Below are 18405 nucleotides of genomic sequence, written 5' to 3' on the forward strand. Positions count from 1 at the left end.
TGTGGAATTGTTTGCTTCTCAAATTTTACGGTGGTATTAAATATATGGATAAATGTTTGGTTGTCAAATGTCGCGGTGGTCTTATCAAATAGGTGTGGAATTATTTGGTTGTCACTAGGGGTGTAACGGTACGTCTATTTGTATTGAACCGCTTCGGTACGGGATTTCGGTTTGGTTCGGAGGTGAACTGAACGACACGGACATATAAGTAGCGCATCGCACGTTGTGTAAACAATGCACACCGAGGCACCATGAATTCATTTACGTGGACCCCGACTTAAACAAGTTGAAAAACGTATTCGGGTGATGAATGGAATATGTACTGTATTGTGCAATCTACTAATAAAAGTTTCAATCGATCAAAAAAAAACAACACACAGCATGCTAGCAACGACTGGTAGATAGACTGACCACACCTCCACTTTTCACGGGATAAGTCCTCTTTGCGGAGCTGTCCAGGTGGAGTTTCTTAAATGCCTCAAATGTCCGGCATTTTAAGTTATGGTTGCGTGTATTTTCAATGTACGTTCAGGGTTAAAGGGGCTAAAAACAAAAAAGTGGTGCATGCAGCGTTAACATTGGTGAGGGCGGGCCAGAGACAGAGAGTGAGAGAGTTATGATAAACGCGCATGCGTCGCCAGGCTCTGCTTTTTACACATACATTTATCACTTTTTGTTATCTATATAGCAGGGGTGTCAAAAGTGTGCCCCGGAGGCCATTTGCGGAACACAGCTAATGTTTTAAAGGCCCATGGCACATTCTAAAAATACTATTAAAATAAACATAAACAAAAGTGAAATAAAAAAGCTTAAAGGCTAAATGTAATTTAGAAAAAGTTGCAATGTTGACTAATTAATAAAACAAAGCTGTTTTTTTTTCTTTCAAACTGTCATTGCTCAAAACATAATATTGAATAAAAATTAATATAATGAATTATTGACCTATCCAAGTTTCCGATTTACTAAACATCAAATATTCCACAAAGAAAAATATTTTTGGTGGAAGATTTATCAAATGTGTTAAATCAAAAAAATTATATTTTGTTGTTTTCTTACTGTACCGAAAATGAACCGAACTCTGACCTCTGAACCGAGGTATGTACCGAACCAACATTTTTGTGTAGCGTTACACCCCTAGTTGTCACATGTTATGGTGGTATTAAATGGGTGTGTAATTGATTGGTTGTCAAATGTTACGGTGGTTTGCTAAAGATGGAACATTTGGCGGAAATGCCGGACAGTTCTGCAGACTTCATGGCTGGCTCGCATCGTGGTCACTCCGTGATCACGTACGACCGCCAGACACTTCTGGATGTGGACATATCGGGCCGTTTTGGACTGATAGACGCGGGCGTGCTAAACATGCTAACTAGCATGGGGATACGTCGGCGGCTACATCCAGCGGCCTGTGAAGCAGCGGAGTCTTGTAGCAGCGGGGGCCGTCTACGGAGCAGACGCCAGCGGTGTGATCGGAAACGCGGATGTCGAGCGGGGCTAAAAACAAAGCAGAAGGCTAATCCCCACAGAACACCACTCCCCTCCACCCTGAAGACGGATTTAAATAAAGGATGCGAGACTACTGGTCTGGGTAAGGAGTCAGTTAAATTAGAACAAGTTTTTTCTGCTTTGAGTGTTTCAGAGTTGGACATGTGTTTTACTGAGGTGGCTAACTATGATGCGTGCAGTTTATCAAAGCAACAAACAATCGGAAAATCCCCGTTACTGAGGAGGCTAACCATGATGCGTGCAGTTTATCAAAGCAACAAGCAAACAGTCGGAACATTCCCGTCGTATCAATTCCTAGATATGGTCGTAATTATACTGAATGCACTGGGCATAATAAACACAACATTATTAATATTGCTACTACGGATAATTTGATCAAAAATTCCCTAAAACAGCCCACTACCTATAATATAGGTTTTTTAAACATAAGATCATTGTCTCCCAAAACGTTGTTAGTTAATGATATCATCAGAGACAACAATCTTAACGTCATCGGTCTCAGTGAAACCTGGCTTAAACCAAACGACTTTTTTGCGCTAAATGAGGCATGTCCTCCTAACTTTACACATGCGCATATTGCCCGTCCGCTTAAAAGGGGTGGGGGGGTCGCACTAATATACAACGAAAACTTTAACCTTAGTCCTAACATAAATAATAAATATAAATCGTTTGAGGTGCTTACTATGAGGTCTGTCACACCGCTGCCTCTACACCTGGCTGTTATCTACCGCCCCCCAGGGCCCTGTTCGGACTTTATCAATGAATTCTCAGAGTTCGTTGCTGATCTAGTGACACACGCCGATAATATAATCATAATGGGGGACTTTAATATCCATATGAATACCCCATCGGACCCACCGTGCGTAGCGCTCCAGACTATAATTGATAGCTGTGGTCTCACACAAATAATAAATGAACCCACGCATCGCAACGGTAATACGATAGACCTAGTGCTTGTCAGGGGTATCACTGCTTCCAAAGTTACGATACTCCCGTATACTAAAGTATTGTCCGATTATTACCTTATAAAATTCGAGATTCAGACGCATGTTCGTCAAACTAATAATAATAATAACTGCTATAGCAGCCGCAACATTAATACGGCCACAACGACAACTCTTGCTGACCTACTGCCCTCGGTAATGGCACCATTCCCAAAGTATGTGGGCTCTATTGATAACCTCACTAACAACTTTAACGACGCCCTGCGCGAAACCATTGATAACATAGCACCGCTAAAGTTAAAAAAGGCTCCAAAAAAGCGCACCCCGTGGTTTACAGAAGAAACTAGAGCTCAGAAATTATTATGCAGAAAGCTGGAACGCAAATGGCGCACGACTAAACTTGAGGTGCACCATCAAGCATTTAGTGATGGTTTAATAACTTATAAACGCATGCTTACCTTAGCTAAAGCTAATTATTACTCAAATCTCATCCACCGTAATAAAAACGATCCTAAATTTTTGTTTAGTACGGTAGCATCGCTAACCCAACAAGGGACTCCTTCCAGTAGCTCCACCCACTCAGCTGATGACTTTATGCAATTCTTTAGTAAGAAAATTGAAGTCATTAGAAAGGAGATTAAAGACAATGCGTCCCAGCTACAACGGGGTTCTATTAACACTGACACGATTGTATATACGGCGGATACTGCCCTCCAAAATAGTTTCTCTCGTTTTGAGGAAATAACATTAGAGGAATTGTTACAACGTGTAAATGGAATAAAACAAACAACATGTTTACTTGACCCTCTTCCTGGGAAACTGATCAAGGAGCTCTTTGTACTATTAGGTCCATCAGTGCTAAATATTATAAACTTATCACTTTCCTCGGGCACTGTTCCCCTAGCATTCAAAAAAGCGGTTATTAATCCTCTTCTTAAAAGACCTAACCTCGATCCTGACCTCATGGTAAACTACCGACCGGTGTCTCACCTTCCCTTTATTTCAAAAATCCTCGAAAAAATTGTTGCGGAGCAGTTAAATGAACACTTAGCGTCTAACAATCTATGTGAAACCTTTCAATCCGGTTTCAGGGCAAATCACACGACGGAGACAGCCCTCGCAAAAATGACTAATGATCTATTGCTGCGTCATCTATGTTGCTGCTCCTCGATCTTAGCGCTGCTTTCGATACCGTCGATCATAATATTTTATTAGAACGTATCAAAACACGAATTGGTATGTCAGACTTAGCCCTGTCTTGGTTTAACTCTTATCTTACTGATAGGATGCAGTGTGTCTCCCATAACAATGTGACCTCGGACTACGTTAAGGTAACGTGTGGAGTTCCCCAGGGTTCGGTCCTTGGCCCTGCACTCTTCAGCATCTACATGCTGCCGCTAGGTGACATCATACGCAAATACGGTGTTAGCTTTCACTGTTATGCTGATGACACCCAACTCTACATGCCCCTAAAGCTGACCAACACGCCGGATTGTAGTCAGCTGGAGGCGTGTCTTAATGAAATTAAACAATGGATGTCCGCTAACTTTTTGCAACTCAACGCCAAAAAAACGGAAATGCTGATTATCGGTCCTGCTAGACACCGAACTCTATTTAATAATACAACTCTAACATTTGACAACCAAACAATTAAACAAGGCGACACGGTAAAGAATCTGGGTATTATCTTCGACCCAACTCTCTCCTTTGAGGCACACATTAAAAGCGTTACTAAAACGGCCTTCTTTCATCTCCGTAATATCGCTAAAATTCGCTCCATTCTGTCCACTAAAGACGCTGAGATCATTATCCATGCGTTTGTTACGTCTCGCCTCGACTACTGTAACGTATTATTTTCGGGTCTCCCCATGTCTAGCATTAAAAGATTACAGTTGGTACAAAATGCGGCTGCTAGACTTTTGACAAGAACAAGAAAGTTTGATCACATTACGCCTGTACTGGCTCACCTGCACTGGCTTCCTGTGCACTTAAGATGTGACTTTAAGGTTTTACTACTTACGTATAAAATACTACACGGTCTAGCTCCATCCTATCTTGCCGATTGTATTGTACCATATGTCCCGGCAAGAAATCTGCGTTCAAAGGACTCCGGCTTGTTAGTGATTCCCAAAGCCCAAAAAAAGTCTGCGGGCTATAGAGCGTTTTCCGTTCGGGCTCCAGTACTCTGGAATGCCCTCCCGGTAACAGTTCGAGATGCCACCTCAGTAGAAGCATTTAAGTCTCACCTTAAAACTCATTTGTATACTGTAGCCTTTAAATAGACTCCCTTTTTAGACCAGTTGATCTGCTGTTTCTTTTCTTTTTCTTCTATGTCCCACTCTCCCCTGTGGAGGGGGTCCGGTCCGATCCGGTGGCCATGTACTGCTTGCCTGTGTATCGGCTGGGGACATCTCTGCGCTGCTGATCCGCCTCGACATCTCTGCGCTGCTGATCCGCCTCCGCTTGGGATGGTTTCCTGCTGGCTCCGCTGTGAACGGGACTCTCGCTGCTGAGTTGGACCCGCTTTGGACTGGACTCTCGCGACTGTGTTGGATCCATTGTGGATTGAACTTTCACAGTATCATGTTAGACCCGCTCGACATCCATTGCTTTCCTCCTCTCTAAGGTTCTCATAATCATTATTGTCACGGACGTCCCACTGGATCATTATTGTCACCGATGTCCCACTGGGTGTGAGTTTTCCTTGCCCTTATGTGGGCCTACCGAGGATGTCGTGGTGGTTTGTGCAGCCCTTTGAGACACTAGTGATTTAGGGCTATATAAGTAAACATTGATTGATTGATTGATATTAAATGGGTGTGTAATTGATTGGTTCTCAAATGTTACGGTGGTTTATTAAATATGTGGATAAATGTTTGGTTGTCACAAGTGGTATAATAATACCACTTGTGACAACCAAACATTTATTGAGTGTCTTTGTTCAGCAGGACCGATAATCAGCATTTTCGTTTCCTTAGCGATGAGTTGCAAAACGTTAGCTGACATCCATTGTTTAATTTCATTAAAACACGCCTCCAGCTGACTACAATCCGGCGTGTTGGTCAGCTTTGGGGTCATGTAGAGTTGGGTGTCATGATCATAACAGTGAAAGCTAACACGTATGATGTCACCTAGCGGCAGCATGTAGATGCTGAAGAGTGCAGGGCCAAGGACCGAACCCTGGGGAACTCCACTCGTTACCTTAACATAGTCCGAGGTCACACTGTTGTGGGAGACGCACTGCACCCTGTCAGTAAGATAAGAGTTAAACCAAGACAGGGCTAAGTCTGACATACCAATTCGTGTTTTGATACGCTCTAATAAAATATTGTGATCGACTATCAAAAGCAGCGCTAAGATCGAGGAGCAGCAACATAGATGACGCATCAGAATCTATCGTTAGCAATAGATCATTAGTCATTTTTGCGAGGGCTGTCTTAGTAGAGTGATTTGCCCTGAAACTGGATTGAAAGGTTTCACATAGATTTTTAGACGCTAAGTGTTCATTTAACTGCTTTGCAACAATTTTTTCGAGGATTTTCGAAATAAAGGGAAGGTGAGACACCGGTCGGTAGTTTACCATGAGGTCAGGATCGAGGTTAGGTCTTTTAAGGAGAGGATGAATAACCGCTTTTTTGAATGCTAGGGGAACAGTGCCCGAGGAAAGTGATGAGTTTATAATATTTAGCACTGATGGACCTAATAATACAAAGAAGTCCTTAAAAAGTTTCCCAGGAAGTGGGTCAAATAAACATGTTTGTTTTATTCCATTTACACGTAACAATTATGTTATTTCATCAAAACGAGAGAAACTATTTTGGATATTTGCAGTATCCGCCGTATATAGTCGTATCTGTGTTAATAGAGCCTAGTTGTAGCTGGGACGCATTGTCTTTAATCTCCTTTCTAATAAGTTCAATTTTCTTATTAAAGAACTTCATAAAGTCATCTGCCGAATGGGTGGAGCTACTGGAAGGAGTCCCTTGCTGGGTTAGCGATGCTACCGTACTAAACAAAAATTTGGGATCGTTTTTATTAAGGCGGATGAGATTGGAGTAATTAGTTTTAGCTAAGGTAAGCATGCGTTTATAAGTTATTAAACTATCACTCCATGCTTGATGGTGCACCTCAAGTTTAGTCGTGCGCCATTTGCGTTCCAGCTTTCTACATAAGAATTTCTGAGCTCTAATTTCTTCTGTAAACCATGGCGTACGCCTTTTTGGAGCCTTTTTTTAACTTCAGCGGTGCTATACTATCAATGGTTTCGCGCAGGGCGTGGTTAAAGTTGTTAGTGAGGTTATCAATAGAGCCCACATACTTTGGGAATGGTGCCATTACCGAGGGCAGTGGGCCAGCAAGAGTTGTCGTGGCAGCATTAATGTTGCGGCTGCTATAGCAGTTATTATTATTATTATTAGCTTGCCGAACATGAGTCTGAACCTCGAATTTTATAAGGTAATGATCGGACATTACTTTAGTGGAGTATCATAACTTTGGAAACGGTGATACCTCTGACAAGCACTAGGTATATCGTATTACCGCTGTGATGCGTCGGTCCATTTATTATTTGTGTAAGTACACAGCTATCGATTATAGTCTGGATCGCCACGCACGGTGGGTCCAATGGGGTATTCATATGGGTATTAAAGTCCCCCATTATGATTATATTATCGGCTTGCGTCACTAGATCAGCAACAAACTCTGAGAACTCACTAATAAAGTCCAAATAGGGCCCTCGGGGGCGGTAGATAACAGCCAGGCACAGAGGCAGTGGTGTGGCAGACATCATAGAAAGCACCTCAAACGATTTATATTTATTATTTAAGTTAGGACTAAAATTAAAGTTTTCGTTGTATATTAGTGCGCCCCCCTCCTTTTAAGGGCACGGGCAATATGCGCATTCGTATAGTTAGGAGGAGATGCCTCATTTATTCCAAAAAAGTTGTCTGGTTTAAGCCAGGTTTCGCTAAGACCGATGACGTTAAGATTGTTGTCTCTAATGACCTCATTAACTAATAACGTTTTGGGAGACAATGATCTGATGTCTAGAAAGCCCATATTATAGGTAGTGGGCTGTTTTAAGGAGTTGTTGATAAAATGATCCGTAGTAGCAATATTAATAATGTTGCGTTTATTATGCGCAGTGTACTTAAAATAGTTACGACCATATCTAGGAATTGATATGACGGGAATTTTCAGATTGTCTACTTGGTGCCGCGTTAAACTGAACTCATCATAATTTGCCACCTCAGTAGAACGCATTTCTAACTCTGACGTAGTCATAGCAGAAAAAACATTATGTGAGTTGTTTATTATTCTAAGAAAATTGCTATGTGCACAGGGTTTATCCAGCCTGGCTAATTCTAATTTAACTGACTCCATACCCAGGCTAGCAGGCTCTGCAATTGCTTGTGACCGGGCTTGCACTAGTGCAGTTAGTCAAATGTGGCTCAATGCGAAATCTATGTTCCAAGACAAGAGGATAGCGCCTTCCTCAGCAAGCCAGGTTTGCCCCAGAAAGAGGGCCAATTATCAATAAACGTAAGTCCCTGTTGTCTACAGAAGCTATCCAGCCACTTGTTAAGAGAGACTAATCTGCTATATCTCTCATCATTGCCTCTCCCAGGCAGGGGGCCAGAAACAATTACTCGATGCCTGGACATCTTTCTAGCGAGATTATGTTTCTCCTTGTAATCTCTGATTGTCTCATCCTAACGTCATTGGAGCCAACGTGTATTACTATATTCGCATAACTAGTGGTGCGGTTAGCCTGCCGTACGTGTTTACTAGACCTGTTGCGAGTCAGCTCCCTAAGATTAGCTTCAATGTCAGGTGCTCTGCCCCCAGGAATACACTTAATTGTGGCTGGTTTTGGTAAGCTTTATGTTTCGGGTGATGTAGTCCCCTATGACTAAAGTGTGGTGCCCGGTAGACTGGGGTGTAGGACTAACTAAAGGGCTAAATCTATTATGCGTCTCAACCGGTACACCGTAGCTTGTAGGCCGCTTAGGGCTGCTACAAGCTGGGCTAGTTAGCTCGCTACAGCTAACGCTAGCAGATGTGTCCGCAACATCTAAAGTTACGAAATTACACTGCTCTAACTGGCGGACACGGCTCTCTAGCATAGCCAACCTATCCATGAGTAAAGTGCACGAAGCGCAGGAAGCCATACTCACAGAACTTTCTGTCGCCGAGTGGAGTGCCAGCTGTCTTTGGGAAGTGGTGGTCACGGTGGCGGGGGACTAGCTTCCTTCAGACCGGTGCTGCATTTCTCCGCTAGCTTCGTTAGCTTAGTCGCTAGCTAGCTGAGGGCGGAGTGGTGAGACAGAGATCGGGTGATTTGCAAGTTAAATTGAACTATTAAATGTTTGAGAAGTTGTAAATAAATCTGCAAAACAGTTAAAAGCACACAGAACGATACTTAGCTTTTTTGCAACAAAAGCAGTCAGCAGGCAGTCATTCACGTTGATAAAACATTGTCCTTTACAATTATAAAAGCTTTTTTTTTCAAATCTACTACTTTGCTTGCATGTCAGCAGACTGTGGTGGATCCTGCTAAAATCCTTTGTATTGAATGAATACAGAATCGCGTTGAATCGAAAAAAATCGATATATTATCGAATCGTGACTCCAAGAATCGATATTGAATTGAATCGTGGGACACCCAAAGACTCTCAGCCCTAATATATATACATATAAATATATAAATACATACATACATATATACATACATCCTCTCTTCTCTTAGGCGGTCCATCGTATCGAAGATGACGTAGCTTCCATTTTGTTGCTCTGGTGGGTGGCTATCGTTGCTGGCGACGATGCCACTCCATATGACTATGAAGTCCAATCCTGGAACCACACGTCCTGACACAATGGGGACATGTCAGGCCTGGATCAGGGGGCTGGGATGATTTTGGAATTGCAGGGTGGTGTCTTCGCCTCCGCTGATCCCTCCGTTGTTGGTTCCGACACTCCTCCAGGAACATGACCTCGTCATGCAACAGCGAACGCCAGAGCGATCAATTAGCTGCAGCTGTCTGAAGTTGCAGGGGTTTGATGTTGCAGCTCTTCAATATCCCTTTCAGTTGGTCTTTGTACCGCAGCTTTTGTCCTCCGGGCTTTCTGCTGGCTGAAAGGAGCTGACCATAAAGCAACTGACGAGGCAATCGGTGTCCTGGCATCCGGATGGTGTGACCAACCCACCGGAGTTGTCGCTGTGCCAGGGTAGCCTCTATGCTTATGGACTCAGTGTGCTGTAAGATGTCCGTATGAGGCACTCGGTCCTGCCATGTGATGCCAAGAATGCGTTGGAGACATCTGATGTTAAATGCATCAAGGCAGCGGATGTGTCTGCGGTATATCGTCCAGGCTTCTGACCCATACAGCAGAGTTGAAACACACACCGCCCTGTAGACTGACACTTTCGTTGAGTTCGAAGGTGGTTGTTTTCAAACACCCGAGAGCGCAGTCTTCCAAAGGCAGAGGAGGCTGAGTTGATATGAGCCTGGATGTCATCATCGATCTGGTATGTTGGTGTCAGAGTACTGCCGAGGTAGCAAAACTGCTCAACGAGCTTGAGGAGTGTGCCGCTGATGGTAAAGACAGTGTGTAGGGATGGGGTCCTCTCCTGGATGAGAACCTCTGTTTTCTGGGTGTTGATCACCAGACCTAGTGAGCGGTAGACTGATGACATGGTGTCTAGTGCATGCTGCATGGCATCAGGAGTGTGGGCGAGGAGTGCGTAGCCGTCTGCATGTTGCAGCTTCTGGATGTTGGTGCCTGCCATCTTCGTCTTTGCCTGTAGGCGCCGGATGTTGAATAGGCTCCAAACCAGGCAAAACTCGATGGCGACACCACTATCCTTTGTGATGGACTGGCAGAGCAGGAGTGTGGCTGCCGCCAGGAAAAGATTAAAGATTGCTGGGGCCAGTACACACCTCTGCTTCTGTGTCTCTTGGAGGATGCCTTCTGTTGGAAATGTAAGGCGAAAAAGCATAATTTTCGCAAATACCTTGCCGGACACTGAGAGAAGGGAGATGCCACGAATATTTCCACAAGATGATATATATATATATTGTGTGTGTATATACTATATATATACAAACCCATTTTCATATGAGTTGTGAAATTGTGTTAGATGTAAATATAAACAGAATACAATGATTTGCAAATCCTTTTCAAGCCATATTCAGTTGAATATGCTACAAAGACAACATATTTCATGATCAAACTCATAAACATTTTTTTTTTTTTGCAAATCATTAACTTTAGAATTTGATGCCAGCAACACGTTACAAAGAAGTTGGGAAAGGTGGCAATAAATAATGATAAAGTTGAGGAATGCTCATCAAACACTTATTTGCAACATCCCACAGGTGTGCAGGCAAATTGGGAACAGGTGGGTGCCATGATTGGGTATAAAGGCAGCTTCCATGGAATGCTAAGCAATTCACAAACAAGGACGGGGTGAGGGTCACCACTTTGTAAGCAAATTGTCGAAAAGTTTTAGAACAACAATTCTCAACGAGCTATTTCAAGGAATTTAGGGATTTTACCATCTACGGTCCGTAAAATCATCAAAAAGTTCAGAGAATCTGGAAAAATCACTGCATGTAAGTGATGATATTATGGACTTTCGATTCCCTCAGGCGGTATGCACCAAAAATCGACTTCAGTGTGTAAAGGATATCACCACATGGGCTCAGGAACACTTCATAAAACCACTGTCAGTAACTACAGTTGGTCGCTACATCTGTAAGTGCAAGTTAAAACTCTACTATGCAAAGCAAAACCCATTTATCAACAATATCCTGAAACGCCGCCGGCTTGGCTGGGCCCACGCTCATCTAAGATGGACTGATGCAAAGTGGAAAAGTGTTCTGTGGTCTGACGAGTCTTCAATATCGATTTTTGGGGTCACAATTTGATAATAAATCGATTTTTTTCGATTCAATGCGATTCTCGATTCAAAAACGATATTTTTCCAATTGAAAAGGATTGTGTATTCATTCAATACATAGATTTCAGCAGGATCTACCCCAGTCTGCTCACATGCTGGCAGAGTAGTAGATTTTTTTTAAAGCTTTTATAATTGTAAAGGACAATGTTTTATCAACTGATTGCAATAATGTAAATTTGTTTGAGCTAGTAAAAGAACCAAAAATATGACTTATTTTATCTTTGTGAAAACATTGGACACAGTGTGTTGTCCAGTTTATGAGATGCCGTGTAAGCCACTCTGACACTATTGTTCTTTTCTATTATTTTTATAAATGTCTAATGATAATGTCAATGTCAATGTATATGTATATGTATATATATATGTATATGTGTATATATATATATATATATATATATATATATAATGTATGTATGTATAAATGGGGGGTGGGAGGACGTTGTTTACATATTTGGTGTATAAATATTAAATGCATGTTTGGTGTATAAATATTAAATACATGTTTAGTGTATGAATATTAAATACATGTTTAGTATATAAATATTAAATGCATGTTTGGTGTATAAATATTAAATACATGTTTGGTGTATAAATATTAAATACATGTTTAGTGTATGAATATTAAATACATGTTTAGTATATAAATATTAAATGCATGTTTAGTATATAAATATTAAATGCATGTTTGGTGTATAAATATTAAATGCATGTTTGGTGTATAAATATTAAATACATGTTTGGTGTATAAATATTAAATACATGTTTAGTGTATGAATATTAAATACATGTTTACTGTGGACTTCTGCCGCAACTGCACACATAAAGAAATTCATTATTTCCAAGTGTGCCTTATTTAGAGAATAATAAATATATAAATGATAAATGAGTTGTACTTGTATAGCACTTTTCTACCTTCAAGGTACTCAAAGCGCTTTGACACTACTTCCACATTCACACACTGATGGAGGGAGCTGCCATGCAAGGCGCCAACCAGCACCCATCAGGAGCAAGGGTGAAGTGTCTTGCTCAGGACACAACGGACGTGACGAGGTTGGTATTAGGTGGGATTTGAACCAGTGACATCGGGTTGCGCACGGCCACTCTTCCACTGCGCCACGCCGTTCTTAATTAAAATATTATTTAGTGTCCCAGACTTCCAATTGGTCCTTTACATGTTTAGTGTATAAATATTTATTAAACAACTGTTTAATATAATAATAATAAATACTTGCTTAGTTTATAAATATTAAATACCTGTTTAGTCTATAAATATTAAATACATGTTTAGTGTATAAATATTAAATATATGTTTAGTATATTATTAAATATATTTTTAGTATATTATTATTAAATATATGTTCAGTGTATGAATATTAAATACATGTTTAGTGCATAAATATTAAATACCAGTTTACTGCATGTATATTAAATACATGTTTGGCATATAAATTAAGTGTACGTTTAGTGTATAATTATTTGTAACATTTTTGGTTTATGAATATCAAATTCATGTTTAGTGTATGAATGACCAGATTTATGAAGAGGGAATGTGCGTCCTCCAGTGGACTTCTGCCGCAATTGAACACAAACAAATGTATTATTTCCAAGTGTGCCTTATTTAGAGAATAATAAATACATGTTTACTGTATGAATGTTAAAAAATATGATTAGTAAATGAATATTAAATGCGTTTAGTATATGATTATTAAATACATGTTCAGTGTATGAATATTAAATACATGTTTAGTGTATTAATATTAAATACATGTTTAGTGTATAAATATTAAACACATGTTTAGTGTATAAATATTAAACACGTTTAGTGTATGAATATTAAATACATGTTTAGTGTATAAATATGAAATACATGTTTAGTGTATAAATATGAAATACATGTTTAGTGTATGAATATGAAATACATGTTTAGTGTATAAATATGAAATACATGTTTAGTGTATAAATATGAAATACATGTTTAGTGTATGAATATTAAATACATGTTTAGTGTATAAATATGAAATACATGTTTAGTGTATGAATATGTAATACATGTTTAGTGTATAAATATGAAATACATGTTTAGTGTATGAATATTAAATACATTTTTAGTGTATAAATATTAAATACATGTTTAGTGTATAAATATTAAATACATGTTAATGTATAAATATTTATTAAATATGTTTTTGGCGTATAAATATTAAATATATGTTTGGCATATAAATTAAATATATGTTTAGTGTATAATTATTTAATACATGTTTGGTGGATGAATATCAAATTCCTGTTTAGTGTATGAATGACCAGACTTATTAAGCGGGAATGTGCGCCCTCCAGTGGACTTCTGCCGCAACTGCACACAAATAAATTAATTATTTCCGAGTGTGCCTTATTTAGAGAATAATAAATACATGATTACTGTATGAATGTTAAACAATATGATTAGTATATGAATATTTAATATGTGTTTAGTATATGATTATTAAATACATGTTCAGTGTACGAATATTTCAGTGTATTAATATTAAATACATGTTTAGTGTATGAATAATACATGTATAGTGTACAAATAGTAAAATAATGTTTAGTGTATAAATATTTAATACATGTTTGGTGGATGAATATCAAATTCCTGTTTAGTGTATGAATGACCAGATTTATGAAGAGGGAATGTTCACCTTCCAGTGGACTTTTGCCGCAATTGCACACAAATAAATTGATTATTTCCTAATGCGCTTTATTTAAAGAATAATAAATACATATTTACTGCATGAATGTTAAAATATGTGATTAGTATATGAATATTAAATGTGTTTAGTATATGATTATTAAATACATGTTCAGTGTATGAATATTAAATACATGTTTAGTGTACGAATATTTCAGTGTATAAATATTAAATACGTTTAGTGTATTAATATTAAATACATGTTTAGTGTATAAATATTAAATGTTTAGTGTATAAATATTAAATACATGTTTAGTGTATAAATATTAAATACATGTTTAGTGTATAAATATTAAACACATGTTTAGTGTATGAATATGAAATACATGTTTAGTGTATAAATATGAAATACATGTTTAGTGTATAAATATTAAATACATGTTCAGTGTATAAATGTTAAATACATGTTTAGTGTATAAATATTAAATACATGTTTAGTGTATAAATAGCAAATACATGTTTAGTGTATTAAAATGAAAGACATGTTTAGTGTATAAATATTAAATACTTGTTTAGTGTAGGAATTTTAAATACATGTTTAGTGTATGATTACTAAATACATGTTAAGTGTATTAATATTAAATACATGTTTACTGTTTGAATATTAAATACATGTTTAGTGTATTATTATTTAATACATGTTTAGAGTATGAATATTAAATAAACGTTTAGTGTATTATTATTAAATATATGTTTGGTGTACAAATAGTAAAAATATGTTTAGTGTATAAATATTAAAAACTATGTTTAGTGTATGAATATCAAATACATGTTTAGTGTATAAATATTAAATACATGTTTGGTATATAAATTAAATATATGTTTAGTGTATAATTATTTAATACATGTTTAGTGTATGAATATTAAATACGTTTTGGGTGTATAAATATTATATATATGTTTGGCGTATAAATTAAATATATGTTTAGTGTATAATTTAATACATGTTTGGTGGATGAATATCAAATTCATGTTTAGTGTATGAATGACCAGATTTATGAAGAGGGAATGTGCGCCCTCCAGTGGACTTCTGCCAAAACTGCACACAATAACATTATTTCCGAGAGCGCCTTATTTAGAAAATAATAAATACATGTTTACTGTATGAATATTAAAAAATATGATTAGTATATGAATATTAAATATGTTTTAGTATATGATTAAATACATGTGCAGTGTATGAATTCTAAATATATGTTTAGTGTATAAATATTAAATGCATGTTTAGTGTATGAATATTAAATATAAGATTAGTATATAATTAAATATATGTTTAGTACATCCATCCATTTTCTACCGCTTATTCCCTTTTGGGGTCGTGGGGGGCGCTGGCGCCTATCTCAGCTACAATCGGGCGGAAGGTGGGGTACACCCTGGACAAGTCTCCATCTCATCGCAGGGCCAACACAGATAGACAGACAACATTCACACACTAGGGACCATTTAGTGTTGCCAATCAACCTATCCCCAGGTGCATGTCTTTGGAGGTGGGAGGGGCCTATCCCCAGGTGCATGTCTTTGGAGGTGGGAGGGGCCTATCCCCAGGTGCTTGTCTTTGGAGGTGGGAGGGGCCTATCCCCAGGTGCATGTCTTTGGAGGTGGGAGGGGCTTATCCCCAGGTGCATGTCTTTGGAGGTGGGAGGGGCCTATCCCCAGGTGCATGTCTTTGGAGGTGGGAGGGGCCTATCCCCAGGTGCATGTCTTTGGAGGTGGGAGGAAGCCGGAGTACCAGGAGGGAACCCACACATTCACGGGGAGAACATGCAAACTCCACACAGAAATATCCCGTGCCTGGGATTGAACCCAGGACTACTCAGAACCTTTGTATTGTGAGGCAGACGCACTAACCCCTCTCCCACCGTGAAGCCCATGTCTGGTATAGGATTATTAAATTTAATAATGTCTAGTATAGTATTATTAAATACATGTTCAGTGTATGAATATTAAATATATGTTTAGTGTATGAATATTAAAAACATGTTCAGTGTATGAATATTAAATACATGTTTGTGTACAATAAAAACAAAGGAATACTTATATATGCATGTTGAGAATAATACATGAATGAATGCTTCATTTCAGAGAATAAATAATAAAAGTAATAAGTAACAGAATGTGTGACCATTAAATATCTGAATGTGAATAAATGTTGATATTATGCAGTAAAAAGAGAATGTTATTACTAAATGTATGTTTAATTTACATGTTGTACATTAACATTAGGTAACAAATAGGTGAATGTCCTGCAATTTAATAATGAGTGTCATTTTCAGCAAGGTACTTGTGTTGTACTTTGATGTACTCCTACTTCCAAGTGACTTTGTCAAGTACTAGTAAAGGAAGAGATGATGCAGTACTTGAAGTCTTTACTTTTGTCCTGAGATGAAGATCAACTTCATGAAGACACCTTATCAATGTCAACATGACCAAAGTAGGAAGAAAGAAGGAAGGGGGCGGAGCCTCTTTCATTTTCTGATGTTAAGTTGGCCCTGTGATGAGATGGCCACTTGTCCAGGGTGTATCCCGCCTTCCGCCCGATTGTAGCTGAGATAGGCACCAGCGCCCCCCGCGACCCCAAAGGGAATAAGCGGTAGGAAATGGATGGATGAATGAAGTTCCTGGTCAAAGCTGTTATACATTATATGCCTTGAGCTCTTACTTTGAAGGCCCTAAGAGCGGAAGTGGTGACACGATGAGTGCAGCGGAGATGTTTATATATGTCGCCTATACTGTATAAAAGTACAAAATAACAAACACCGAGGGAGGCTCCAGTTTTACACGAGGACCACTTTATTTACTTTCTTTCAAAAACCTCCGCTCCACTCAACCTCTCACCACTTCCGCTCTCAGTGACTTCAAAATAAGAGCGCGAGGCAAATACTGTATTACAGCTTATAACAGGAACTTAACATCACAAAGGGGCAAGCCCATAAAATAGGTTGCATTATTTTGTGGTTTTATACAGTATAGGCGACATATATAAACCATCGGTTACATTTTTTTGTTGTTGTTTTGTGTGTTGTGAGGCTCTGTATTTTTGGGGGGACAGGTTAATATGTTTTTGTTTTAACTGCCTGTGTTGTTTTTGCACTTATCCTGTTATTTGTGTTGAAACGAGGACGTTTCTTTTTGTAGGAGGGAAGGTATGTAACCTATTTTTATGGGCTTGCCTCTTTGTGATGTTAAGTTCCTGTTAGAAGCTCTTCTACAGTATATGCCTTGGAGTCTTATTTTGAAGGCCCGAGGAGCGGAAGTGGTGACAGGTTGAGTGGAGCGGAGGTTTTTGAAAGAAAGTAAATAAAGTGGTCCTAAATAAAGTGTAAAACTGCAGCCTCCCTCTTTCTTATTTTGTACTTTTATACAGTATAGGCGACATATATAAACTCTCGCTTACAATAACAAAGACGCGGGCTCTAGTTTTACACGAGGACCACTTTATTTCAAACTTGTTTTTTAAATGTTTATTTACAAATTTCAAAAATAACAAACAGATGAGAAACAATAATCAAAATAGTTCAAAAACAGTATAAAACATTACAAAAAATTATAAAAACAGTCCAAACAGCGCCAGGAGATTGTAAATTCAAAGTAACAAAATTAGAATACAAAAAAATATATATATATATATAATAACCAAGTGCAAATTAATTAAGCCATAGGCTCATTCAGATTCATTAAATAACTTAAATTTGGAACACAGTGTCATCGTTTTCAACTTTATTTCAAACCTTTTTTTTTTATGTTTATTTATAAATTTCCACAATTACAAACAGTAAGTCCAACAACAATATAAAAGATTACAAAACATTATAAAAACAGTCCAAACAGCGCCAGGGCGTTGTAAATTCAAAATAACAAAAATAGAATACAAAGAAATGAATACATAATAAACAAAGTACAAAGCCATAGGCTCATTCAGATTAATCAAATAACTTAAATTTGGAACACAGCATCATCGTTTTTAACTTTATTTCAAACCTGTCTCTGCCTGCGTCACACAAGTGACGTCACTGTTGGAGAGCCATATAGCACACCGTGATTGGTGGATTCCTTCAGCTCCGCCCACAACGCTGTCAAGCACCATTCATATCAAACTCTCACTAACATTCAACTTTCATATTAGCGTGGGAGCCGCAAAATAAGATCTCACGTGTCTGAGACCCTGGTCTAATATATATATAGATGTGTCAGAAGTGCTACTGACACTTTGCTCATGTTTGCTTTTCCTGTCTTTCAAATCACTTCCTGTCCTGCTGCTCTTATTT

This window comes from Nerophis ophidion, linkage group LG22, assembly GCF_033978795.1.
Source record: "Nerophis ophidion isolate RoL-2023_Sa linkage group LG22, RoL_Noph_v1.0, whole genome shotgun sequence".
Lineage (NCBI taxonomy): Eukaryota > Metazoa > Chordata > Actinopteri > Syngnathiformes > Syngnathidae > Nerophis > Nerophis ophidion.